Genomic DNA, 27,536 nt, shown 5'->3' with positions numbered 1-27,536 from the left:
TGATCTTAAAACAGGGAGTGACCCATGAATGTTGATAACATCATGGGGTTCATGCCCATAAATATACTAATGCTCTACTTGTGTGCGTGTTGATGCTGCTGCAGGCCTTATGTATAGTTAACAACCGCTACCTTAAAGTTATGGTCTTCTGTAAAAAAAAACATGTATGGTAAAGCTTTCCCACATCAAATAGGTCACCAGTGAGCCTTAAATACGGAGTGCGAAGGCGCAAACAGTGTAGCCTGACACTCTGTATGTGACTTGCGCGCGCATACCTTGTACGTGCGGCACGTGACCATACGTGAATGCCGATTGGATGATAGCACACATGCCCTCTAGTGTGTCATAGAGAGCCTGTTCGTGGCACAGGCATGCACAGCTGCTACTGTTTGTTGGTAATGGTGGATCCGATATACAAACTTTGCATCAGTGAGGGTTATGATTAGTGTTGAGGGGCATAGGCCATATTCGAATTCGCGAATATTCGCGAATATATGGACGAATATTCGTCATATATTCGCGAATATTCGCATATTCGTTATATTCTTGTTTTATTTTCGCATATGCGAATATTTGCGTATGCGAAAATTAACATGTGAATATTGGCATACAAAATTAACACGCGCGTAAATTCGCATATGCGAAAATTAGCATATGCTAATGTTCGCATATGCGAATTTCCGTATATGCGAATTTTCGCACGTCAGTCTCACACAGTAGTATTACAGCCTTCTTTACACCACACAAGCTGGAAGCAGAGAGGGATGATCACTGTGATGTGTACTGTGAAGAAAAAAAAAAAAAAAAAAACGAATATTCGTAATTACGAATATATAGCGCTATATTCGCGAAATTCGCGAATTCGCGAATATGCGATATTCGCGAATAATATTCAAATTGCGAATATTCGCGAGCAACACTAGTTATGATATCTCCACCCCCCCGATCATGGAATTGTTTTTCACGTGTACATATGATGATCTATTAACTTTCTATGGCAGTAACAGTTTTTAATATGACTTCATTTATCACGAGCACTTTACTATATGTATTTATGTACACTTTATGCACTGTATGCACCAAATATATTATATGTATATAGTGCATACATTGCATAAAGTGTACATAAATATATATATATATATATATATATATATATTATATATTGTAAAAATTCTAATGCTATTCACATAATTATGTAATTGATGCACCTTGGTATCAGTTGATTGGTACCCATTTTAATATGTGTGTAAACCCTTTGAATGTGCACTGCTTGAAAAAGACTGGTCGAAACGTCGCTTGCTGTGAAAACACTTTTTATTATGGAATAAATCACTGAATCTTTTTCACAATACTACGTGTGCTGCGGAGAGATCCTTTTTTGTTATATGTACGCACATGCCCGGCGTGAGTTTAGTGCTTTAGGGTGCACACGCTAACCGAGCCGGAGCAATACTGACCCAAAAGACTTCCAGGGGTAAAACTGTGACTTGTGAGTTTTTCTCCAAGAACTTTTCGCCTGCCAAGAGGAATTTTTTCAATTGGAGACCGTGAAATTTTGGCCATTAAGCTCGCCCTGGGAAGAATGGCGTCATCTACTGGAAAGATCTTCTCATGCAGTCAGTATTTACACAGATCATAAGAATCTTTTGTATCTTCAGTCTGCTCAGCATCTGAATCCCCGGCAGGCCAGGTGGTCTCTTTTCTTCTCCAGATTCAATTTTCTTATTCATTTTCAGCCTGTGGATAAGAACATTAAGGCCGATGCTCTCTCCAGGGCTTCTAATGTGGTGGGTCTGGACTCCTCCCCCTCGGCACATCGTGCCTCCTGAGCGTTTGATCTTAGTCGCTCCTCTCGACCTACAGCAAGTTCCACCAGGAAAGTCTTTTGTGGTCGTGGCTCGAAAAGGCCGAGAGTGGCTTACCTATAGAATAAGCATGTATAACAGTACTTACCAACCTGAGACTTAAATCCTTGATAGACCTAGAAAGTAAATGATGAACAGAAGTGGATGAAGTGTGCCCAAATACCGTGAGCGTGGGTAGGCCTATAGAGGGCATACCCTGGTGTGAATTGATAGAAAAAGGGGGGGGGTTGGGTGGGTGACGCCAACGATACATGCGCCCCTACCTGTGGGATATGGGATGTTTTATACCCCACACCCCTCCCACAAATGTAGCCAATTAGGCTAATTACTTGAGGTCGTGGCTTGAAAAGGCCGAGAGTGGCTTACCTATGGAATAAGCATGTATGACAGTACTTACCAACCTAAGACTTGAAGCCTTGATAGACATAGAAAGTAAATGATGAACAGAAGCAGATGAAGTGTGCCCAAATACCGCGAGCGGGGGTATGCCTATAGAGGGCAAAGAGTCAGAAGTAGGGTGCAACACTATTTTATTGAAGTCACAAAGCTAACACTTTAAATACGTTTGCCATCTCAGTTGATGGGTCAGGTACATATCGTTCAAAGCAGCTTGAGTTCCAGCGGCCTAGTTTCTTAATGATGTGTGCTGGCGCGTTATGTTTTGAGGTTGCCGAGGCCGCTCCGATTCTGAAGGAGTGCCCTGTGATGCCAGTAGGGTCGTGGCCCAGAATCACAATTAGTGAGCGGACATGTTTCAAGAACTGCGAGGAAGACAGAGTCCGACCATCGATCGAGAGGAGAGGACTGTCTGCCGCGTGTCCAGACAGCATGTGGACGAGGTCTGTGAGAGTGGAGACAGGGCACCATTGGTGTGCAGTGGGGAAGTAGAGTATGGAGGCCCCCCACCTGGAGGTTTTGGAAGTGAGTAGGGTGAGTGTGAAACCTGGTCCGTTTGGTGAGAGTTGGCTCAGGGTTAGACCAGGTGACCTGTGACCGTGACGTGTGAACTACCCTGGTCTAAGGAACTGGTAGAAAGTGAATGGCGGCTTTGATGATAGTGCGGAGGTGATAGCCGAAGGGGTGCGTGTCTAGTAGAGAAGACATGGCTCGAAAAAGATCCCCAGTGACCGGTGCGCGAGAAGGGGTAGTAGGGTGACTGAGAACGAAGATACCTTTAAGTGCTGCTTTGATAGGCCGGACGGAAAGTAGTGAAGGAGCGTTGGGATGCGCAAGTGATCTATGGTGTTGTAGCCCTGCTAAGTGCAGTTTCATGGAGTTGTGAGATAGATGCAGTGTAGAATGGCAAAATCCAACAAAAGCTAGAAAAGAATGCACGGAAATTGTGGCTTGAAGTACTAGATTGTGCATGAAAGAAGTGAAAGACGCATAGGCGTCGTCGTAGGCTCGAGTAGTGCTGGGTGCTAGTGACCTTCTGATCAGGTCGTTGGCAATGGTGATGTAGCTGGCTAATCCATCTGAAGGCTCTGGAGTGGAGGAACTGGAACTCCAGCCTGGTCTGCATCTGGCTGGACCTGGAAAAATACATTCATTTTAGCCCTGGATAAGGCATCTGCCGTCAGATTCTTGCTACCCTCAATATGTTCAAAAATAAAATGAAAATTGTGATGAAGTGAAAGCAAAACAAACCTCCTGACAAAACGCATGATTTGGGGGGGATCTGGAACGACCCTTGTTGAGGATCTCTACGGTGGCAGCATTATCGCACAGGAACCGAACAGTGGTGTTGGTCCAAGAGTGCCCCCAAACCGCTGCGGCAGCAACCTTGGGGTAGGTTTCAAATAAGGCTGACGTTTCTCTGAAGTTGGGGATAAGTAAGATGTCTGCAGGCCAGGGGCCTGCCAGCCAGTAGGTTCCGTGTATGGCCGCGAAACCCATTGCTGAGGCGTCAGAAACTACTGTGGGGGATTGTTCAGTTGCCGAGGGCATGAAGAAAGAGGCCTCTTTCCAATTTACCAAGTAGTGGTCCCACATAAGGTGGTCTGCCATGGCCTCATTATCTAACTGTATGTTGTGCCTCTGACCCCAGACTGAGGGAAGTAGATCCAACAGTCTGGATATGAAAGATCTGCCCTGAGGAATGATCCTCATGGCGAAAGCCATCATACCCAAGAGACTCTGTAGCTCAACCCTGGATACTGTGCGGCATCTGGACAGCTTGTGGATCAGTTCACGGGTTCTGGCCAGTTTCTCCTGAGGAAGTCTGGCTTGCATGTTCGTGGTGTCCAGGATGATGCCTAAGAAAGTAAGCTGCGTGGCGGGGCCCTCAGTCTTGTGAGGAGAGACTGGGACTCCGAGTTCTGAAAATAGAGTCTGTAGAGCACCGAGGTTGCTGGGGGTCTAGTCTGGATGTTCTAGTAATAAGAAATCATCCAGATAATGAATTGTGTGCTGGCAATTGGAGATGTTCTGTAGCGCCCAATGTAGTGCAGTGGCTAGTTGATCAAAGAGCCATGAACTGCTCTTTGCCCCGAACGTGAGCTCAATTGCAAAATAGTATTTGTTCTGCCATTTGACTCCGTGCCATTGCCGGAGGTCTTACTTTATGGGGAGTAGCTTGAAGGTGTCCGTGATGTCTGCCTTTGACAGCCATGTGTTTCTGCCCAAGTGTAAGATTACTTGGATCGCTTGGTCGATTGAAGAGTATTTCATGGAAAATTCATCAGAAGGGATTAGGGCATTGATGCTGGGGATAGGAGAGGAGTAAGGAGCTGAAAGGTCGTAAATCAATCTTTTTTTATTTGAAAATTTCCCTGTGGCGAGCCCCAGTGGGCTGACTCTCCAACAGGAAAAGGGGGGTACATCAAATGGCCCAATCATAAAGCCTTTGGTCAGTTCAGTGGTGATCAGACTGGACACGACCTCTGGCTCAGAAAGGGCAGACAACAAGTTACCGCATTCATGCGTGAATTGGGGCAACGCGACTAGACCAGTATGAAAACAGTCGCAGAAACCCACCACCAGCCAACTGACCCAGTTGGGATCAGGGTGACTAGCGAGGATCCGGGCTAGGACCTGTTCCTGCACTACGCCTAGTCACACCTGAGGACCCTTCTGGGAGCAGATGGAGCTGGGGTGGGCCCTGAAACAATTGAAACATACGTGTAACAGTCTGCAGTTGCTGTACAGAGAGGTTGAAAGGTTAAAATTGTTGCATATCTGGGTTTTACCCAGATACCTCACCGGCCTGCCTAGTCTGTGTAGGGCGGCCGTGTTCCTTTGGACTGGCGGGGTGTAGGGGTTGTGACTCCGCATGAGCTGCAGGCAGGAGCTTTTAGACCAGCAAAGTGTTCACAGTACAGTTCTGTGTCAACAGCACCCCAGTTGGTGGCATAGTTAAACTGCGCGTGAGCGGCGGCTGCTTGGCAGAAAACGATTTGTGATATTCGTAAAAAGTGGATCCTCCGTATTTGTATGCCATTTGAGTGACTTTATGCAGTTATAAGTCTAATTCCTCCCTGCGGCCGGGGCTGACGGAACAGATGACGTCCCTGAAGAGCCCAAAGGCAATCATGAACTCTGCCACGTTTAGCTTCCTGCTGAGCCTAGCATTTTAAAGGCAACTGCTAGGTCACCGCAGGAGACAGTCTTGGTGCTGTTAAGGTCAGTAGTTGCAATTAGTAGAGAGGCAAGGTTGACGTCCTTGCCCTCGAGGATGTCCTTTTTAATGGCTGCTGGGATAAAGTGTGCAAGTGTAATGTTAGGTGGAAGTTGAGAGGTAGAAGCCGTAGGTGCGGTCGAGGTCGTGGCTACTTCCATGCTCCTGGAACGCTCCATGAGTTCCAGTCTTGCCTGGAACCCAGATACTGAGGTGAGCACCTCCATCATCATGGTGTGGGGCTGTGACAGGGAGGCACTTGAGGCTTGAGCCTCCGAAGCTCCCGGGCTCCCCCTGGGGCCTGACCGGGGTTTAGTAACTGGAACAGCTCGCCCTTCCTGGCTGAGGCAGGGAAAGGGATGCCTCTCCTCCTAAGTTCCTCCATCAGCCTGGGGATGGTCCAGGCGCGGTAGGAGGGTAAGCTGCCCTTATCTGGGATGGAGAGGGCTTCCTCGATGTCCGAAGGTTGAGACATGTCTCTGGCAAAACCTGTCCGGGCCAGAAAAGGGTGCCGATAGAAAACAAAAATTGGCTGGTTAGAACTCCTATGCGACCCTGGCAACTGAGTTTACAACTGACCTGCTGCGTATCCTGAGTTTGTTCTGAGCAAGAAGCCTGACTCACACGACCTGGTTTCCAACTGAGGAATTACATTGGACAGTTAGACTGAGTGAGTACGTGGGTATTTGAGGGTGTGATAGGCTAAACGTGAGCAAGCGACTAAGGCTATGTGTATTCTGTTGCGCTTAAGAAGAGTCAGAACAGCATACGCTGAGGACCCCACTGAAGGCGTGTCAGACACGGTGATCCCCTGCTTATGTGTAATGCATCATATTGCTCTGAAGATGAGTCAAGAAACAATAACACGTGCCAGCGCCCCGGCTGGAGAAGAGTCAGACCTGGGCCGACTGACAGTTGAAATGACGCCCGTGGCTCTGAAGACGTGTCAGTAGCAGCTTGTTTGCGTGACGTGGTGTGTACCGCCGTGGAAATAAGGTTTAGTGAGTGGGTGGAGTGAGTGTGGGTGTGTGTTTTTTTTTAATACCTTGAGCTGACAACTGAGAGAGGAGTCACTGTGGGGACTGGGACCAACAACCAGCTAGACAAAATCTGGAGGAAAAAAAAATACAACGCTGAGATGGAGGCATAGACAGAGAAGACTGGCAAGGAGCCTCCACCGACCCATAAACACGGTGACGTTGTACAGTCTGAACCCCCCCAACATAGTATTTGCACTCGCCCCACTTGCTCTCTCCCCCCTCCCCCCCGTCCCTCCCCCAGTACTCTAGATGACATGATGTCAAATGTTGTTTGCTGTTTGCCGTGGCCCCCATGGACAACACTTGTTATACGGGTGAAACAGAAAAGGGGGGGGGGGCTGAAGGGGAAGTCAGGGCCACCTGCTGAACCTGATGCATCTCTGCGGCTGCTGGGAGCCCCAGAGATGCGGTGTCGCCGAACCTGCTTGGTCCGGCAGCCGAGCCCGCGGACCGGGGTCATGACACCTCCTGCCCCCCCCCCCCCCCGCTGGGAACTACAGCGGGCTGGTGGAGGAGAGGACAGGCCGTGCCAAGGGGGTTTTCCACGTCTCGGCGCGGCTGGCAGTGTTTAACTGCGGCGCCGGGGGATGACGTCGTGTCAGTGGGACCCGAGGCCCCGCCCCCACGCCCGGGAGCACGAAGTGGCGGGAGCTGCGAGGAGGAGACGGAGCCCTGAGCCCGGGAGGAGCGGTCCTCCCCCCCCCCCCTGGCAGGACCAGGGCACCGACCAGGTAAGGGAACTGCCCGCGGTTGTCGGCCCCTGGGTTGGAGTCGCGCCGCGGGGGAACCGGGGGCCCCGTCTCCCCCCGCTCGGCTACGCTCGTGGAGCGGAGCCACCGGGAGGACTGGGGAGCCCCAGGCCCGGTGTGCAGCAACGCACCCCCCCCTCCCCTGGGCAGACCGGAAATGAGCAGGGAAATGAGCGCAAGGCCGAGGCAGTGCCGGGGCGAGCTGCCCGCCGCGGGGACACGGAAAACCCCCCTCCTCCCCCCGGCCGAACGCATGACAAGCAGCGGGGCCAGCGGGTGGAGATGAGCACCAGGCCCGGCAGGAGCGGGGCCCGCCCCGGGCTGGAATTGCAATGCGGGGAGCAGTTCTGGAGGACAGGGCCGGGTGGCATCAGGGCACAGCAGGGGCCGAAGCCATCACTTACCTAACAGGAAAACACGAGGGGACGGAACCGGACCACAACGACTTACACTCCGGGGAACGTATGACCTAATACGGTAGACTGACAAGAGAACTACCGCCAACGATACATACGCCCCTACCTGTGGGATAGGGGAGGTTTTATACCCCACACCACTCCCACAAATGTAGCCAATTAGGCTAATTACTTGTGCGCTCTCACCTTAGAATTATGGTATTGACTGGTCGGGCATCCGGGAATACGAAAGCCCACTTAGCTCATCTCCTAACATTATTGGTGCCCGAATTTGGAGCGAGATGTTTCAGATTTTGTCCGTTCCTGTGTTACCTGTGCCCGTGACAAGACGCCTCAACTTAGAACTGTGGGTCTACTACAACCTCTGCCCATTCCGGAGTGTCCTTGGACACACATTGCCATGGACTTCATCACTGATCTTCCACCCTCCTCTAACAACACGGTCATCTGGGTTGTCACAGATCATTTCTACAAAAAGTCCCATTTTGTTACTTTGCCTGGACTTCCCTCAGCTCCACAGCTGGCAGATCAAATCTTCCGGCATATTTTCTGTTTACATGGTTTACTGTTACACATTGTGTCTGACTGAGGGGTCCAGTGTGTCACCAAGTTCTGGCGGGCCCTCTGTTCTCGCCTCAAAGTCAAGTTGAACTTTTCTTCTGCATACCACCCGCAGACCAATGGCCAGGTAGAGAGGGTGAACCAAATTTAGGGAGAATATCTCCGACACTTTGTTTCGGCACGACAGGACAATTGGTCCAACCTACTTCCTTGGGTGGAGTTTTCTTATAATCACCGTGATTCTGAGGCTACTAGAAAATCCACCATTCTATATAGTCTATGGCCGCCATCCTCACCCTCCTCTTCCTCTACCAGCTTCTTCTAGGGTACCTGCCGTGGATGTTCAGGCCCAGCACTTTCTGGCTATTTGGCAGGAAACCCGGCATTCCTTAGTACATGCCTCAACCGTCTTGAAGTCACAGGATGAGAAAAGAAGACCAACCCCGATCTTTTCTCCTGGAGATAGTCTGGCTGTCTGCCAAATATGTTCATTTAAAGATTCTTGGTTACAAACTAGGTTCTCGTTTCCATGGTCCCTACAAAATTCTACGCCATATTAACCTGGTTTCTTTCAAACTCTGCCTGCCTTCTTCCCTTCGCATCCCAAACTCCTTCCATGTCTCCCTCCTTAAGCCTCTTGATCTTAACCATTTTTCCCAGGGGGACATTTCACCTTCTCATTTGTTTGAGGTGAAGGAGATTCTGGCCACCAAGACTGTCAGAGGGAGACGGTCCTTTCTGGTTGATTGGAAGGGGTTCGGGCCGGAAGAGTGATCTTGGGAACCCGATGGAAACATCTTGGACCAGGATCTTGTGCGTAGGTTCCTGCATCCTAAAAAAGGGGAAGATCTAAGGGGCGGGGTACTGTTAAGTATAGTGCTGCTGTCTGTGGGCGCACTCTCTGCCCTTGTCCTGGCACGGACCGCAATGCTCTTCACATGATGCAATGCTATAGCGCTCGGTCCACCGGTTCTCACCTGTCCTGCCATCTCCCTGCTTCCTCTGTCCTCCCTGGTGGCTGGCACGCGTGAACCCGCCTCCTAGGGTGCGCGCCGGTTCTCAGAGATTTAAAGGGCCAGTGCACTACTGATTGGTATTTCCCTGTAAAATACCCTATTTAACCCCGCACTGCCTCCTGTTCCCTGCCGGATCTTTGTGCCATGCTTCCTTAGTGAAAGCGTTCCCTGTGTGATCTGCTATTCCGTGTAACAGTTCTCTTGCTATGTTTCCTGACCACAGTTCTTTGCTGCCAGCCCTGACCTACCTGCCTTTCCCCAACTCTGAGTACATCTCTTCCTTATGTGCCTCGCATCACCTTGGCTGCCTTTGTGGACGAATCGTGCCAGGGGTAACGACCCGGGAGCCACCTTCCGCATCAAGTCCATCCAACTTTGCAGCAGGCTCTGGTGAAAACCAGCGGCTTCTTAGACTCCACTCCCCGATGCGGCTCACGTCATCATCCACACAGGTACAGCAGATCCACACCACCAGCCGTTACAGTTATACCATTTTGTTCCTGTTAAGTCTCAAGGGCCTAGATACTGTGAAAAGCCTGGCAAAAGTACTCACCGGCTGGTGTTGTACACAAATGGCACAGAAGAATTGCACAGCCGGGAGGTGGCTGAAGCATGAGGAGACCATATAGTGGTTGAATTGCACAGCCTGGAGTTGGCTGAAGCATGAGGAGTACATTGAAATTTAAGATTTTGACATTTAAATTTAAGATTTTGAAATTGAAATTGAGGATTTTGAAATTTAAATTGTAATTCCCAAGTTTTAGTGTCCCGGGCCCCGGCGTGTGGGTACAAAGGACCAAATCTAACAATGAGTCACATGTCACATGGCAGCACAATGACAGAGCCTGGAGGTGGCAGTATGAGGAGAACATATAGTGGCTGAATGACTGCCTGGAGTCGGCTGCATTATTCTGTCGCTCCAGATGCTCTTGCTCCTCCTACTGTGAGTCAGTCATTCTGCCAGAAATCCATTGGTGAAGCCATGTCCAAGAGACAACGGTATGCGCCCACTCATCCAAAGGCGCAGAAGCTGAATGTGCTCCAGTCTAAGTTGCTGGTGCCGCAGTCCATTCCTTTTCAAGTGGTGGACTCTGCACCTTTCGGAGAACTGATGGCTTGTGCCGAGCTGAAGTGGAAGACTGAGACATGCGCCCTGCATGGCACACATGTTCAATCTGGTTGTCAAGCGGTTCCTGAAGTGTTTCCCCCATCTGCAAGACATCCTAACAATGGGAAGGAAACTTTGCATGCACTTCAGCCACTTGTACACCGCAAAGCACACCCTCCTTGAGCAGCAGCGTCAGAAGGGCATCCCCCAACATAGTCTGATTTGCAATGTTTCTACACGTTGGAATTCCACCCTCCATATGTTGGATTTCTTCATGATCCAAGCGGATAGGGAGACTCCCCTGTGTAACTTCAATGTGAACCAGTGGCAACTCATACGAGCTCATACTGCTTCATCTACTACAACATGTGTTGGAAATGATGGCTGGTCAGGGTACTGGAGACGTGACGCCTACATTTGAAGGCCACATGAGCTCTGTGGGGGCTGAACTGGAGGAGGAGGAGGGGACAGTACAGTTTAGGAGGAGCACAGTACAGTTTTTTGGAGTACAGTTTAGGTTTTGTGAGATGGGCGGTTTTTCTCATCTGTCATCTGACAGGAGAGCAGTAGCATGAGCAGCTAGAGGGTTATGAGGAAGGCGAGACAGAGGACCCCGACACACCGTGGCAGTATGCAGTAGAGATGGAGGCAGGGAGTTCCTCCGAGTCACTTGCACAAATGGCACCATGCATGCTCACTTGCTTGCGAATTGACCACTGAATTATCACCATTCGGCAGCGGGATGACTTCTGGCTCTCCACCTTATAGGACCCCCCTGCTACTGGCACAAAATGGTGGCCTTTTTTTACACCCACTGAGAGGGAGGGCAAACTGACCTACTACAGAGATATCCTACGTAGTCAGCGCCATCGTCCATCCTCTTGTAGATCTGACTCGGGGGGCCCTCTGCGCTCACCTTCCACTGCCAAGGCTGCAGGGGAGGGGTGCAGGAGCAGTATCATCTCCATCAGCAGCAGCCTGAGTCCAAAGTCGGTGATGAGTAGCTTTCTTCACCCGCATACTGAAGCAACTCTTAAGCAGCAGGTACACCTGGAGCAGGACCTTGACTTGCCCATGCCAACACACCTTGAAGATCCGCTGGACTTCTGGGAAGCCAAACTTGATTTGTGGCCACAACTAGCAGAGTTTGTCCTGAAAAAGCTGTACTGCCAGGCCAGTAGTGTGCCCTCAGAGCGGGTGTTTAGTGCGGCGGGGGCCATTGTCACCCCAAGGAGAACTCGTCTGTCCCCGAAAAATGTGGAGAGACTGACCTTTGTGAAGATGAATCAGGCATGGATCAGCCAAGATTTCCACCCACCAATGCCTCATACATCAGAGTAGATTGACTTCACTTCACAAATATGGATAGTTCAAAACAGATTTAAGGCGCTGCTCCCCCGTTACAAACATTCCTCCACATCAGACCTTTTTTCACCCACCTTCGTTGCTGGTATTGCCACCCACCACAACACTCAGTTACTTTCAGGACTCCTGATGCTGCTGCTGCTGCAACCTCCAAGCTGTGCCACCTAGCCACTATATGGTTGTTTCATGCTGCCACAACCTCCAGGCTGTGCTATTAAGCTACTATATGGTCTCCTCAGGCTTCAGCCAACTCCAGGCTGTATCATTCAGCCACTATATGGTCTCCTCATGCTTCAGCCACCTCCAGGCTGTGGCATTCAGACACTATATGGTCTTCTCATGCTGCCACAAACTCCAGGCTGTGCCATTCAGACACTATATGGTCTCCTCATGCTTCAGCACACTCCAGGCTGTGCCATTCAGACACTATATGGTCTCTTCTCATGCTGCCACAAACTCCAGGCTGTGCCATTCAGACACTCTATGGTCTCCTCATGCTTCAGCCAACTCCAGGCTGTGCCTTTCAGCCACTATATGGTCTCCTCATGCTTCAGCCACCTCCAGAATGTGCCATTCAGCCACTATATGGTCTCCTCATGCTTCAGCCAACTCCAGGCTGTGCCATTCAGCCACTATATGGTCTCTTCATGCTGCCACAAACTCCAGGCTGTACCATTCAGCCAATATATGGTCTCCTCATGCTTCAGCCACCTCCAGGCTGTGCTATTCAGACACTATATGGTCTCCTCATGCTGCCACAATTTCCAGGAAGTCATTCATCCACTATATGGTCTCCTGATACTGATGCCACCTCCGGGTTCTGTCATTGTGCTGCCATGTGACATTTGACATTGTTAGATTTGGTCCTTTGTACCCACACGCTGGGGCCCGGGACACTAAAACTTTGGAGTTACAATTTCAATTTCAAAGTCGTCTATTTAAATTTCAAAATCTTAAATTTCAATGGTCTCCTCATGCTTCTGCCAACTACAGGCTGTGTCATTCAGACACTATATGGTCTCCTCATGCTTCAGCCACCGCCATTCTGTGTCATTTAGCCACTATATTGTTTCCTCATGCTGCCAACACCTCCGTGCTGTGTCGTTCAGCCACTATATGGTCTCCTCATGCTGCCAACACCTCCACGCTGTGTCATTCAGCCACTATATGGTCCCCTCATGCTTCTGCCACATCCAAGCTGTGTCATTCAGCCACTACATGGTCTCCTCATGCTGCCAACACCTCCACGCTGTGTCATTCAGCCACTATATGGTCTCCTCATACTGATGCCACCTCCATGCTCTGTCATTGTGCCCCTTTGCAACGGTAATTTTAATAGATATGCCTGTAATCTGCATGTCATACTGAATAACAGTATTATTTCACTACCCCAGCACACTCCATATGCATGTTAGAACAAAGCAAAGTGTTCTACACCTCTATTGATGCTCTCTGTAGGCCAGTAATAGCCGTTTTTAATATAGATTTGCCGCAAATAAATTCGACCCAAAACAATTTTTGGGTAAAATTCGACGAATCTGCCAAATTGAATTTTTCAAAAGTTTGCTCATCTCTAAAGGTCACAAAGTGTCGCAGGGGAGGAATCATAGTAGTGTTCTGAATTATTTTATTTTTTTACTAACATGCAAGAAATGTATCAACCCCCATTCAATAGTATGATAAATATGTCATATGTAAGCAAAACCAAAGCAAAAACATTTCTTCAAAACACACTTCCTAAAGACAACAATGATAAATCTCCCCAAATGTGTGCGTTTATGTGTGTATGTTCCAACGTACTCTCCTTGTTACACGTTACTTATATGTCAACCAGAAATAAAGTAGAGTTAAAGGGATACTCCCTGGAAAACTTTATTTTTAAATAAACTGGTGCTAGAAAGTTAAATATATTTGTAAATTACTTCTATTTCAAAATCTTAATCCTTCTAGTACTTTTTAGCTTCTATTTGTTCCACAGGAAGTTCTTTTCTTTTTGAATTTCCTTTTCAGTCTGACCTCAGTGCTCTCTGCTGACACCTCTGTCCATGTCAGGAACTGTCCAGAACAGGATAGGCTTTCTATATGAATTTGCTCCTACTCTGGACAGTTCCTAAAATGGACAGAGGTGTCAGCAGAGAGCACTGTGGTCAGACAGAAAGGAAATTCAAAAAGAAAAGAACTTCCTGTTGAGCAAATAGAAGGTGATAAGTACTAGAAGGATTACGATTTTTAAATAAAAGTGATTTACAAATCTGTTTAACTTTCTGGCACCAGTTGATTTAAAAAAATATATGTTTTCCAGGGGAGTACCCCCTTAAATAAACCCTAATCCATTTGTGATGGTTGGGGGTTTTGTATGACATCCCATGCAAGTCTATGGGACTTCCGGTACATCTCCTGATCACGTTACTCTCAGGCTGCAGAGATTGCCTGGATCATTTAAAAATCCTGACAATTGTCTGGCAGGCAGGTGCAGATAATAGTTAGTGCAGGGATGGGATATGAGGTTGGTATATGAGGTAGGAATATGAGGATGGGATATGAGGACAAAATATGAGGTTGGGATATGAAGATAAGAGCGTTATTGTTGTTTTCCTCTCCCAAAAGGTTTAGGTAGGAAGACCAGGCTCTCAGCTAGTGTAATAATGTTATTGATCCCACACAGTGAAAAATGTGAACAAAACAGGAAAAAAAAAGGTGTGGCTAGGCACACTGGCGGCTGTGCGCACCTAGATATAGCTCCTGCTGGAGCTGATCCTCATAGGGACCTAACAGCTGCTTATGTTAAAGAACAGACATAGGAAGCATTGTAAACATGCCCCACCTACCAAGCCTGTAGCCCTCCATTGCTTCCTTCTTCCACCTGGGCTCCTCAGAAGTTCCAGTCCGCATATTGGGGCCTATGTCCACCGTGGCCTTCTCCTGGAGTACTGACGTCTTTACCCTCTGCTTCTGTTCCTCCATTCAGCTTGGTGGCATCAGCGGCGCAGCTCTTAACCCAGGACACTCTTCTTCCCTCTGTTGACTTCCAAGTACCTGACACTTTCCAGGTCGCTATCCCTCTACTACCTGGTGAGGGGATTGACCCGGAGATTCTAAAGAGGGCATGTCCTAGTCCTGTGCCAGACTCTACCAGACTCTACACATATGGAGGGACATTTATCAATGTTTGCTTTTGTATTCTTTTTTTTAGTAATTTTTTCCTTACTTTTTTTTTGCTTATGTGTGACTTATTTATCAACTGGTTTCAGCCTGTTGATAATTTTCTTTCATGTAAGCAATTTTTCCTTTTTTACTTTGGTAGTAGCTTTTTCTGCTCCATGTTTGAGCTGGAGTAAATTTAGTCAATTTTTAACCCTGTTGCGACTTTTTTTTGCGCAGTTGCGACTGTCGCAGTTAATAAATACCTGACTACCCGTAGTCCATTTTAAAATTATAACTACGTAGTTAATTTTTGGAAAACTTGTTTTTCTCGCTTTCCAGTCAAAATGTTGCACGAAAAATCGCGTAGTCGCAGTTGCGACAATTTTGCGACAATTATAGTAAAGAAAACCTGACTAAACCCGTTGAGAAATGTCCATAATGGACCACATATCTCCTTCATTCCAGTATTCCCCACTGAGGGGAAATGCTGAGATGAGGAGCCACTGCTGGGGATGGAGTCCAAAAACTCCCACTAAGTATGCTTATAAGGGGTCTTCTTCTATGGAGGACTCTTTCTGTTACTCTAGTTACTCTCATTCTGGTTCTAGCATACGTACAGTATGCCACAGATGATTGGATATGAATCCTTAACCTGATTCTGATCTCAACTTCCTCCGCTCCATCACTTAAATCTGAAGATATAGGGGGAGAATTATCAAAACCTGTCCAGAGGAAAAGTTGTTGATTGGCTGCCCATAGCAACCAATCAGATTGCTTCTTTCATTTTTTGAAAAGGCCTCTGCAAAATGTAAGAAGCAATCTAATTGGTTGCTATGGGCAACTCAGCAACTTTTCCTCTGGACATGTTTTGATAAATCTCCCCCATAGTCCATATTTTTAGAGATTTTAGTGATTATCCTGAACTTTAAAGGGGTTCTCCGGTGAAAAACTTTTTTTTTTAAATCAACTGGTGCCAGAAAGTTAAACAGATTTGTAAATTACTTCTATTAAAAAATCTTAATCCTTCATGTACTTATTAGCTGCTGAATACTACAATGGAAATTATTTTCCTTTTGAAACACAGAGCTATCTGCTGACATCATGACCACAGTGCTGTCTGCTGACATCTCTGTCCATTTTAGGTACTGTCCAGTACTAGGAGAAAATCCCCATAGCAAACATATGCTGCCCTGGACACTTCCTAAAATGGACAGAGATGTCAGCAGAGAGCACTGTGCTCATGATGTCAGCAGACAGCTCTGTGTTTCAAAAAGAAAAGAATTCCCGCTGTAGTATTCAGCAGCTAATAGGTACAGGAAGGATTAATATTTTTTAGTAGAAGTAATTTACAAATCTGTTTAACTTTCTGGCATCAGTTGATTTAAAAAAAAAAAAAAAAAAAAAACGTTTTTCACCGGAGTACCCCTTTAACCCCTTGAGGACACATGATGTTCTCATACGTCTCCATTTCCAAGTCCTTAAGGACACATGACATATGAGAATGTCATGTGTTTTACTGGCCCCCCGCAACCATCTGGAGCGGAGCCGGTGCCCGATGCCTGCTGAAATCGTTCAGCAGGCATCGGGGCATATCGCCCAGGGGGGTCATTATGCTCCCCCATGTCGGCGATGGCTGCAGTCCAGTGATCTGCGGGGAATCCGGGTCAATTGGGTCTCCAGTGACCCGGAATTATTGGCTGATCGAACAGCCAGAGCCAGCAGGGGTGAGGTGGCACTGGCTCCACCTCATGATCGCCCTGATTCGTCGGCCGGATTACCGGCCGACCAATCAGGGCGCCTGCTGCAGTTGTCACTCCCGCAACCCGCTCCGCCCCTCTTCTGGAGGATGTGAGCGGGTGCGGGACGTGCACCCCGGGTGCTGGGGACCCCGATCCCCGGCGTCCCTGTTGGGATCGGGGCCCCAGGAGCAGCGGCGGCGACGAGGGACTGACCTGATGCGGCTGGATCGTTGGAGGTGAGTGACAGCCTTCCGCTGTTGCTTAGCAACAGCTCCCAGCATGCAAAAAGGGCATGCTGGGAGCTGTAGTTATGCAAAAGCAGGAGGCAGACCACCACAACTCCCAGCATTCCCTTATGGGCATGCTGGGACTTGTAGTTTTGCAACAGCTGGAGGCACATTCTTTCTATGGAAAAGTGTACCTTCAGCTGTTGTATAACTACAACTTCCAGCTTGCACAATCAGCTAAAGTGCATGCTGGGAGTTATAGTGGTGCATCTGGTGGTTGCATAACTACAACTCCCAGCATGCCCGTTGGCTGTCTGACTGCTGAGAGTTGTAGTTTTGCAACAGCTGAAGGCACACTGAGTTAAGTAGCAAACCAGTGTGTCTCCAGCTGTTGCATAACTACAATTCCCAGCATCCCCAGCCACAGTAGTATGCCTCCAGCTGTTGCATAACTACAAGACCCAGCATGCCCTTCCGCTGTCCGTACATGCTGGGGGTTGTAGCTTTTGCAACAGCTGAAGGCACACTGGTTGCAAAACACTGAGTTTGTTACCAAACTCGGTGTTTAACAACCAGTGTGCCTCCAGCTGTTGCAAAACTACAACTCCCAGCATGCATTGATATACCGTACATGCTGGGAGTTGTAGTTTTGCAACAGCTGGATGTCCCCCCCCCCCCCCACACCAATGTGAACGTACAGGGTACACTCACATGGGCGGAGGATTACAGTTAGTATCCGGCTGCAAGTTTAGGGCTGCGGCAAATTTTCTGCCGCAGCTCAAACTGCCAGCGAGAAACTACTGTGAACCCCCGCTCGTGCGACTGTACCCTAAAAACACTACACTACACTAACACAAAATAAAATAAAAATTAAAAAACACTACATATACACATACCCCTATACAACCCCCCTCCCCAATAAAAATGAAAAACGTCTGGTACACCACTGTTTCCAAAACGGAGCCTCCAGCTGCAAAACAACTACTCCCAGTATTGCCAGATAGCCGTTGACTGTCTAGGCATGCTGGGAGTTTTACAACAGCTGGAGGCACCCTGTTTGGGAATCACTGGCGTAGAATACCCCTATGTCCACCCTTATACAAGTCCCTAATTTAGGCCTCAAATGCGCATGGCGCTCTCACTTTGGAGCCCTGTCGTATTTCAAGGCAACAGTTTAGGGTCACATATGGGGTATCGCCGTACTCGGGAGAAATTGTGTTACAAATTTTGGGGGGTATTTTCTGCTATTACCCTTCTTAAAAATGTAACATTTTTGGGAAAACAAGCATTTTAGGTAAAAAAATATATATATTTTTTTTACATATGCAAAAGTCGTGAAACACCTGTAGGGTATTAAGGTTCACGTTACCCCTTGTTATGTTCCCCGAGGGGTCTAGTTTCCAAAATGGTATGCCATGTGTTTTTTTTTGCTGTCCTGGCACCATAGGGGCTTCCTAAATGCGGCATGCCCCCAGAGCAAAATTTGCTTTCAAAAAGCCAAATGTGACTCCTTCTCTTCTGAGACCTGTAGTGCGCCAGCAGAGCACTTTTCACCCCCATATGGGGTGTTTTCTGTATTGGGAGAAATTGGGCTTCAAATTTTGGGGGGTATTTTCTGCTATTACCCTTTTTAAAAATGTAAAATTTTTGGGAAACCAAGCATTTTAGGTAAAATATATATTTTTTTTTTTACATATGCAAAAGTCGTGAATCACCTGTGAGGTATTAAGGTTTACTTTACCCCTTGTTACGTTCCCTGAGGGGTCTAGTTTCCAAAATGGTATGCCATGTGTTTTTTTTGCTGTCCTGGCACCATAGGGGCTTCCTAAAGGTGACATACCCCCCAAAAACCATTTGTCGCTCCTTCCCTTCTGAGCCCTCTACTGCGCCCGCTGAACAATTAACATAGACATATGAGGTATGTGCTTACTCGAGAGAAATTGGGTTTCAAATACAAGTAAAAATTTTCTCCTTTTTACCCCTTGCAAAAATTCAAAAATTGGGTCTACAAGAACATGCGAGTGTAAAAAATGAAGATTTTGAATTTTCTCCTTCAATTTGCTGCTATTCCTGTGAAACACCTAAAGGGTTAATACACTCACTGAATATAATTTTGAATACTTCGGGGGGTGTAGTTTTTATAATGGGGTCTTTTATGGGGTATTTCTAATATGAAGACCCTTCAAATCCACTTCAAAACTTAACTGGTCCCTGAAAAATAGTGAGTTTGAAAATTTTGTGAAAAATTGGAAAATTGCTGCTGAACTTTGAAGCCCTTTGGTGTCTTCCAAAAGTAAAAACTCATAAATTTTATGATGCAAACATAAAGTAGACATATTGTATATGTGAACCCAAAAAAATATATATTTTGAATATCCATTTTCCTTACAAGCAGAGAGCTTCAAAGTTAGAAAAATGCTAAATTTAAATTTTTTTCATCAGATTTGGGGATTTTTCACCAAGAAAGGATGCAAGTTACCATAAAATTTTACCACTAAGTTAAAGTAGAATATGTCACGAAAAAACAATCTCGGAATCAGAATGATAACTAAAAGCATTCCAGAGTTATTAATGTTTAAAGTGACAGTGGTCAGATTTGCAAAAAACGCTCTGGTCCTTAAGGTGTAAAATGGCCTGGTCCTTAAGGGGTTAAGCCTTATTGACCTTGCATCCAACTATGGCAGAATTGTCAGCTTTGGCTGTGGACCTCAAGTGGTCCTAAAAGATGTTCAACCTAAGGCAGCAGTGTCCAAATTAGAGGTGTCTAAGATCTCATTACAAAAGACAGAGGGGATATGATCAAAACTTAATTACATAAAGGGAATCAACACAGTAAAGGAGGAGAGCTTATTTAAAAGAAGAAAAACTACCACAAGAGGACATAGTTTTAAATCAGAGGGGCAAATGTTTAAAAGTAATATCGGGAAGTATTACTTTACTGAGAGAGTAGTGGATGCATGGAATAGCCTTCCTGCAGAAGTGGTAGCTGCAAATACAGTGAAGGAGTTTAAACATGCATGGGATAGGCATAAGGCTATCCTTCATATAAGACTAGCTAGTTACCCGGTGGGGCCCGGTTTTTCCTTCCAAATCCTTGTTGGGGAGGAAAATCAACATAGGAGGAAGCTTTTGACTTCATATACCATCCTCATATATTGTTGTCATATCCCAACCCCATATCCCGTCCTCATATCTCAACTTCATATCCCATCCTCATATCCCGTCCTCCTATATCGACCTCATATCCCATCCTCATATCCTTTTCACATATCCCTACCTCATATACCGTCCTCCTATCTCAACTTCATATCCTATCCTCCTATCCCGACCTCCTATCCCGACCTCCTATGCCAACCTCCTATGCCAACCTCCTATGCCAACCTCCTATCCCAACCTCCTATCCCAACCTCCTATCTCAACCTCATATGCCGTCCTCATATTCCGTCCTCATATCCCAACCTCATATCCCAACCTTATATCCCATCCTCATATCCCGACCTCCTATCTCAACCTCATATCCTATCCTCATATCTCGACCTCCTATCCCGTCCTCCTATTCAGTCATCCTATCTTGACCTCATTTCCTGTCCTCCTATCTTGACCTCCTATCCCATCCTCATATCCCGACCTCATTTCCCACCCTCATATCCCAACCTCATTTCCAACCTAATATCCCGTCCTTATGTCCCATCCTCATATCCTGTCCTCAAGTGGGACTGATTTGTGATGAAGAGACTGTAAGCTAGAAATAGAAGGGGGCGTGGCTTTGTAGGACTGGCCGTGATTTGCAAGTCAGACCGATGCACAAAAGGGGTAGATAATAAAAGGGGTGGGGCTTAAAATGTGGGCGTATCTTTGTGAGATGGGGTGTGACACATTCACCAGGAGATGCAGAGCAGAGCTTGTGGAGTAAGGTACTGGAAGTCCCATATACTTGCATGGGACTTGAAACAAAAACCAATCTTTTATATAAGGGTGTAGATAAAGGTTAATTTAACTATCATATCTTTTTATTTGACATATAAGTAATTTGTGTACCAGGTATTGAAATATCTCCAGTCGTACGGAAGTTATGTGAGAACATACATTTCCCATTGATTTACATGGGACTTTCAACAAAAACAGAGAGAGGGAGAGAAGAGAGAGAGAGAGAGAGAGAGAGAGAGAGAGAGGGAGAGAGAGAGGGAGAGAGAGAGGGAGAGAGAGAGGGAGAGAGAGAGGGAGAGAGAGATGGTCAAGTTTTGCATTCTCTGTCATAAAACATGGTCGATCTCAAAAACAAAAATTGTAGAACTAAAATAAGAATGCAGGGTGTCCCAGAAGCTGTTGCTAGTTCTCTCAGCTGTATTCGATAACATCCTTGGCCACCTGCCTACTTCCACTGTTGCTGTTGATAGGGCTCATTGGTCAAGGAATCCAGATCCTATTTATCCCAGAGATGTTATCTGCAGACTGCATTATTATTCATAGAAAGAAGGTCTACTTTGAATCCTCTTTTGGCGATTTCAATGACTATACTTATTCCTTACAGCTGGGGTTTCCCTTTTGCCTTGCTTGTAAGCAAAGGGGATGCTAACGTGACTCTCTACTCACCAGAGCACTTGTCTTTTTTCCTACAGGCTTTGCCTAAATAAAGCGCCTTCCTCTGAGATCTGCTCTGGATACTTTCTTTCATACAGAAGCGTCAGAAGCCTGCACCAGAATGACTTTCTCAGAGGAAAACCCAGAAGTCTTCTCACCATCAAAGAACTCTCTCTCTTATGCCATCCAGTGATGGACGATTATTGCTTTGCAAAGTGGTCTGTATTTTTTGCTTTTCATAGTTATTATGCTTGGGCTTCTCTACATGTTGTCCTTCCCCAATCCTGAGTTTCCCTTCTTCCTTTCATACTCATGACGGACTTCCTTCATTTGATGAAGGGGCTTTGGTTCCTTCAAAACTATCCGATATTTACACACTTAATCTACACAGGTTTCCAGTGACTTTTTGGTTTCATCATATCCTATGCATACTTATCTTCTGATCACCTCCCTAACAAGACAATTTTGAGCAATTTTGGGTGGTCATCCTAAAGAAGTTTTACTGTAACTGTTTATTAAGACAAATGTGTGCTAGCAGACACATTATAGTATAACAGCTCAGAAAACACACACAGTAAGCTTGTAGATCCATAAGATGAGAGGAGGAAGGGTTTGGTAACTGTATTTGAGCAAAGCAGCAATCCTATGACTCTCAGCAGATACAGAGGAGCAATCTTACAGCTGGGACAGGCTTTGCGTATTGCAGTGAGCCTATCATCACGATAGTCCTGCCCCCACTTCTTCTGTTCCTTCTTGGTGTTTTTGTTATTGGAGACTGACTGAGCCTAACAACAGGTACAGCATGTTTTGTTACGGTGGAAAAATGGAAACATTTTTAATGGAAGTAAACTGTACTTTGGACACTGTTTGCATAAACCGTTGAAAATGCATATATTGTATAGCTACAATAAGATGGAGCTGATCCAATTATGGTGTATAAATATTTCCCTTTCCATCCTTTTTGTCTTTTACTTGAAAGCCTAAAGTATATTGTAATGCTTTTTTTTTAATATATCTATATTCCTGTCCACTTCCAGCCAGAATATTCACACACATTTTCCAAGGCCAAATCTCTGCCTCTTCTTTGTAAGTAGACAAGACATCAGACTTCAGAAGGATTTCCAGGCCACTTAACGTTCAAGTATTAAACCAATGTCAATGTACAAGCAGATATCACTATATGACAGCTCAGCATTATTCTTATGTGCTGAGCTTCAAAAATCACTGAGATAAAACTTCAAGCCTTGATATCCAAAGCTTCCCTGACTGGCCAAGTGAACCCCATAGAACTGCAGGAAGAATATAATACTATGCGCCTACGTGAATAGCTTTTTTTTTTTCCTTTTTTTTTTTTTTACAGCAGACAATTCTATAACTTTCTTATCTCTACCTGACAAAATGAAGGAAAAAAAATACTGTTATAAACCTTCATTGGGGTCTTGTTATTAGGTCTTTATATAGGGGGGGGGGGTACCAGTGGCACGGAAGGTTGCTTAACTCAATAGCTACTGACATTCATACTTCTGTAAAAGCCAGCAGCCTTTGTATTTAAGATTTTCAGAACAGGTTTACATTTCTATGCCTAAGGGTATGTTCACATGTGCATATTTTGCTGCAGATTGTCTGCAGTGGATTTTACTACCCATTGACTAGCAAAATAAACTGAAGATAACCTGCAGCAAAATATGCAGGTGTGAACATACCCTTATAATGCAGAATTATGGCTTGTACGAAATAGTACATATAATTGAAGAAAAGTTTTCAAAAATATACCCCCATAGAAATTGCAATGACAAAAAAAAATATCCAAATCTGCAAAAATAAAATAACATATTTGGTACTGGCACACATGGAAATGTCCAATCTATTAAAATAGAGCATTATTGATCCCACATGGTGAACTCCGTACTTGAAAAAATATCCAATGTCAGAATTTTTTTTTATCACATCACATTTAACAAAACAATGAATAAAAAGTGATAAAAGAAAGTTCCATCTACCCCAAAATATTATGAACAAAAATTCACAGCACAGAAAATGACCTTTACACAAAAATTATTTGTCCAGTCTGCTGGGAATTGTACGATACTGAATGCCTGTGTTTATATAATTACGGTATTAAATCACACTACGGTCACATAAATTTTTACTCAGTCACGGTATGGCAGTATTTTTCTGTTTTGGTATGGCATAGTAGTCACGGTATGGTAATATTGTTCTGTTCTGGTATGGCAGTGTTATTCAGTCACGGTATGGTAATATTGTTCTGTTCTGGTATGGCAGTGTTATTCAGTCACGGTATGGTAATATTGTTCTGTTCCGGTATGGCAGTGTTATTCAGTGACGGTATGGTAATATTGTTCTGTTCTGGTATGGCAGTGTTATTCAGTCACAGTATGGCAGTATTTTTCTGTCATGATTTGGCAGTGTTATTCAGTCACGGTATGGTGATATTGTTCTGTTCTGGTATGGCAATGTTATTCAGTCACAGTATGGTAATATTGTTCTGTTCCGGTATGGCAGTGTTTTTCAGTCACGGTATGGTGATATTGTTCTGTTCTGGTATGGCAATGCTATTCAGTCACGGTATGGTAATATTGTTCTGTTCTGGTATGGCAGTGTTTTTCCGTCACAGTATGGTAATATTGTTCTGTTCTGGTATGGCAGTGTTATTCAGTAACGGTATGGTAATATTGTTCTGTTCTGGTATGGCAGTGTTTTTCAGTCACGGTATGGTAATATTGTTCTGTTCTGGTATGGCAGTGTTATTCAGTCACAGTATGGCAGTATTTTTCTGTCATGATTTGGCAGTGTTATTCAGTCACGGTATGGTGATATTGTTCTGTTCTGGTATGGCAATGTTATTCAGTCACAGTATGGTAATATTGTTCTGTTCCGGTATGGCAGTGTTTTTCAGTCACGGTATGGTGATATTGTTCTGTTCTGGTATGGCAATGCTATTCAGTCACGGTATGGTAATATTGTTCTGTTCTGGTATGGCAGTGTTTTTCCGTCACAGTATGGTAATATTGTTCTGTTCTGGTATGGCAGTGTTATTCAGTAACGGTATGGTAATATTGTTCTGTTCTGGTATGGCAGTGTTTTTCAGTCACGGTATGGTAATATTGTTCTGTTCTGGTATGGCAGTGTTATTCAGTCACAGTATGGTAATATTGTTCTGTTCTGGTATGGCAGTGTTATTCAGTCACGGTATGGGGATATTGTTCTGTTCTGGTATGGCAGTGTTATTCAGTCACGGTATGGTGATATTGTTCTGGTATGGCAGTGTTATTCAGTCACAGTATGGCAGTATTTTTCTGTCATGATTTGGCAGTGTTATTCAGTCACAGTATGGTGATATTGTTCTGTTCCGGTATGGCAGTGTTATTCAGTGACGGTATGGTAATATTGTTCTGTTCTGGTATGGCAGTGTTATTCAGTCACAGTATGGCAGTATTTTTCTGTCATGATTTGGCAGTGTTATTCAGTCACGGTATGGTGATATTGTTCTGTTCTGGTATGGCAATGTTATTCAGTCACAGTATGGTAATATTGTTCTGTTCCGGTATGGCAGTGTTTTTCAGTCACGGTATGGTGATATTGTTCTGTTCTGGTATGGCAATGCTATTCAGTCACGGTATGGTAATATTGTTCTGTTCTGGTATGGCAGTGTTTTTCAGTCACAGTATGGTAATATTGTTCTGTTCTGGTATGGCAGTGTTATTCAGTAACGGTATGGTAATATTGTTCTGTTCTGGTATGGCAGTGTTTTTCAGTCACGGTATGGTAATATTGTTCTGTTCTGGTATGGCAGTGTTATTCAGTCACAGTATGGTAATATTGTTCTGTTCTGGTATGGCAGTGTTATTCAGTCACGGTATGGGGATATTGTTCTGTTCTGGTATGGCAGTGTTATTCAGTCACGGTATGGTGATATTGTTCTGGTATGGCAGTGTTATTCAGTCACAGTATGGCAGTATTTTTCTGTCATGATTTGGCAGTGTTATTCAGTCACAGTATGGTGATATTGTTCTGTTCTGGAATGGCAACGTTATTCAGTTATGGTATGGTGATATTGTTCAGTTCTGGTATGGCAGTGTTATTCAGTCACGGTATGGTGATATTGTTCTGTTCTAGAAAGTCAGTGTTATTCAGATAGAAAAGAGAGATTTACATATGAGATTATGCCTAGGGTGGCAAAAATCCGTGCACCAGCCCTGCATTGTGCTGATCATCAGCTTATTTGTATAGCTTTTCCATTAGTCCATGCAGTATCTGTAGATTTACAATTAACGCTTTATTGTTTAAAACAGGGTCACACTGGCCCATCTAGGTCTGAGTACCAGTTCCAGCAGAAGACAAGCCCAGTTGAAGTTTTCTCTGGACCTTACACTTGCCAATGAAGGTTATTTCTTTGGCTGATTCATAGATAATCCACCTGATCCTATTCATGATACCTCCTATGTGATAACAACAAAGTTCATGATGTAACTTAACTCCTTTATGACCCAGTAAATTATGATTTGTGCCTTGAATTTTCTTCCTCCTCACCAAGAACCAACCATAAAATTTTTTTAGTTTTCCACTGAAAAAGTTGTAAGGCTTATTTTTGTGGGTCAGGTTGTACTTCATCGGCCTACTTTATTTTATCATATAATGTATTACGAAGCCGAATAAGAAGAAAAAAAATAAATAAATAAATAAATAAATGGCACCAGACCATTAAAACCAGTGTCAGGTAAAGTGAATACCACTGTAGAACATCTTGTGACAATGGCGCCTGTCACGAGATGGGTTAAATTAGGCAGTAGGTAAATAGTCAGTTCTTAAAATTAATGGAGGAATTTGTTAAAATCATTTGCCAATTGTTTGGCTTCTTAAAGTTGTATATTTTTTTTTTTTTGTGCAAGCCTCACTATGCACCAAATGTTTAAGCTTTTTGTCCTTTTATGCTGCCTTCGCTACCGTTTAGAAAGTTGACAGGTCGTAAAGAGGTAATGGCATCTTACGCTTGCTGTATTTACTATAATTTACAACAAAAAACTGGCATATATTGTGGTTGAAATCTTTGTAGAGTTCAGTTTAGTTTATACAGACATGCATAGTAGCAGAAAGATGGGTAATTGTACGGATCTGAACTATTTTAACAATTCCAAAATTGTCATTTCTCAATGTCTGGTTCAAAAAATGTCCAAAACAGCAGGTCTTGTTAGGCTCCTTTCACACTACCGTTATGACCCGGTAGTGTGACGGCCATTAGTACCGCCGGGGAGAATAGCGGGAGGAAAAATAGTGTTTGCACCATCTTTTTCTCCCGCTATTCTCTCTGAAAATAGCGGCGCTTGACGGACCCTATTGACTTTAATAGGGTCCATCGGAACCCGTTATTGCCCGTCGAGCCCTGTCAAAATGTCGACCGTCAAACTAAAAAAAGAGAGTTTAAAGGCCGTTATTGACTGGGTGTGAATGAAGCTTTAAATGTGTTCCAAATATGTAGTGGTTAATGCCTACAAGAAGTGCTTCAAAGAAGGAAAAGCGCTAAACCAGACACACGGTCATGAGCGCCCAAGAGTTATTGACGTGACTTGAAAGTAAAGACTAATTTGTGTTGTCTGACTCCACAGAAGAACCGCTGCAACAGAATTTGCTGAAAAGTTTTCTGATTGCTATAATGAAAGGGTGAATAATAGGGTGTTAAGACATATAGGGCAGTCAGAGTCCCCATACTTAACTGTATCCACTTCCATAAGCACATACTGTATAATAAGCACATGGGCACCAGAACAGGACCATGGAAAGATGAAAGAAGATGGTGATGGCAGTATAACTACTCTGGACAATGTTCTGCTGACAAACCTTTGGTCCTGGAATTCATGTGCATGTTACTTTAATGTGTACCACCAACCTAAATATTGCACAGACCAAATGCACCCATTTGTGGCAGCAGTTTTTTTTAGGGTAGTGACCTCTTTTATAAGGATAATGCGCCCTTCCTTACTGCAAAAATTGTTCAGGAATGGTCTGAGGAGCATGACAAATGGATCAAGGTGTTGACTTGGCTTCCAAATTCTCCCCATCTCAAGTACTTTTAAGCATCAGTGGAATG

General features: G+C 45.1%; 1 long non-coding RNA gene across 1 annotated transcript in view; it reads left to right on the top strand.

Moving 5' to 3' along the window:
• The window catches only part of LOC130276815 (uncharacterized), an 84,550-nt gene extending 62,161 nt beyond the window's left edge, over nt 1–22,389 (top strand). Inside the window, exon 3 of the long non-coding RNA XR_008845254.1 lies at nt 21,469–22,389. This is a non-coding gene — a long non-coding RNA (uncharacterized LOC130276815). The remainder of the gene's footprint in view (nt 1–21,468) is intronic.
• The last annotated feature ends 5,147 nt before the right edge of the window (nt 22,390–27,536 follow it).

Source organism: Hyla sarda, chromosome 6, assembly GCF_029499605.1.
Source record: "Hyla sarda isolate aHylSar1 chromosome 6, aHylSar1.hap1, whole genome shotgun sequence".
In the NCBI taxonomy this organism is placed as follows: Eukaryota; Metazoa; Chordata; class Amphibia; order Anura; family Hylidae; genus Hyla; species Hyla sarda.
The sequence above is the reverse complement of the archived record's forward strand: the minus strand, read 5'-3'. Positions and strand labels throughout refer to the sequence as shown.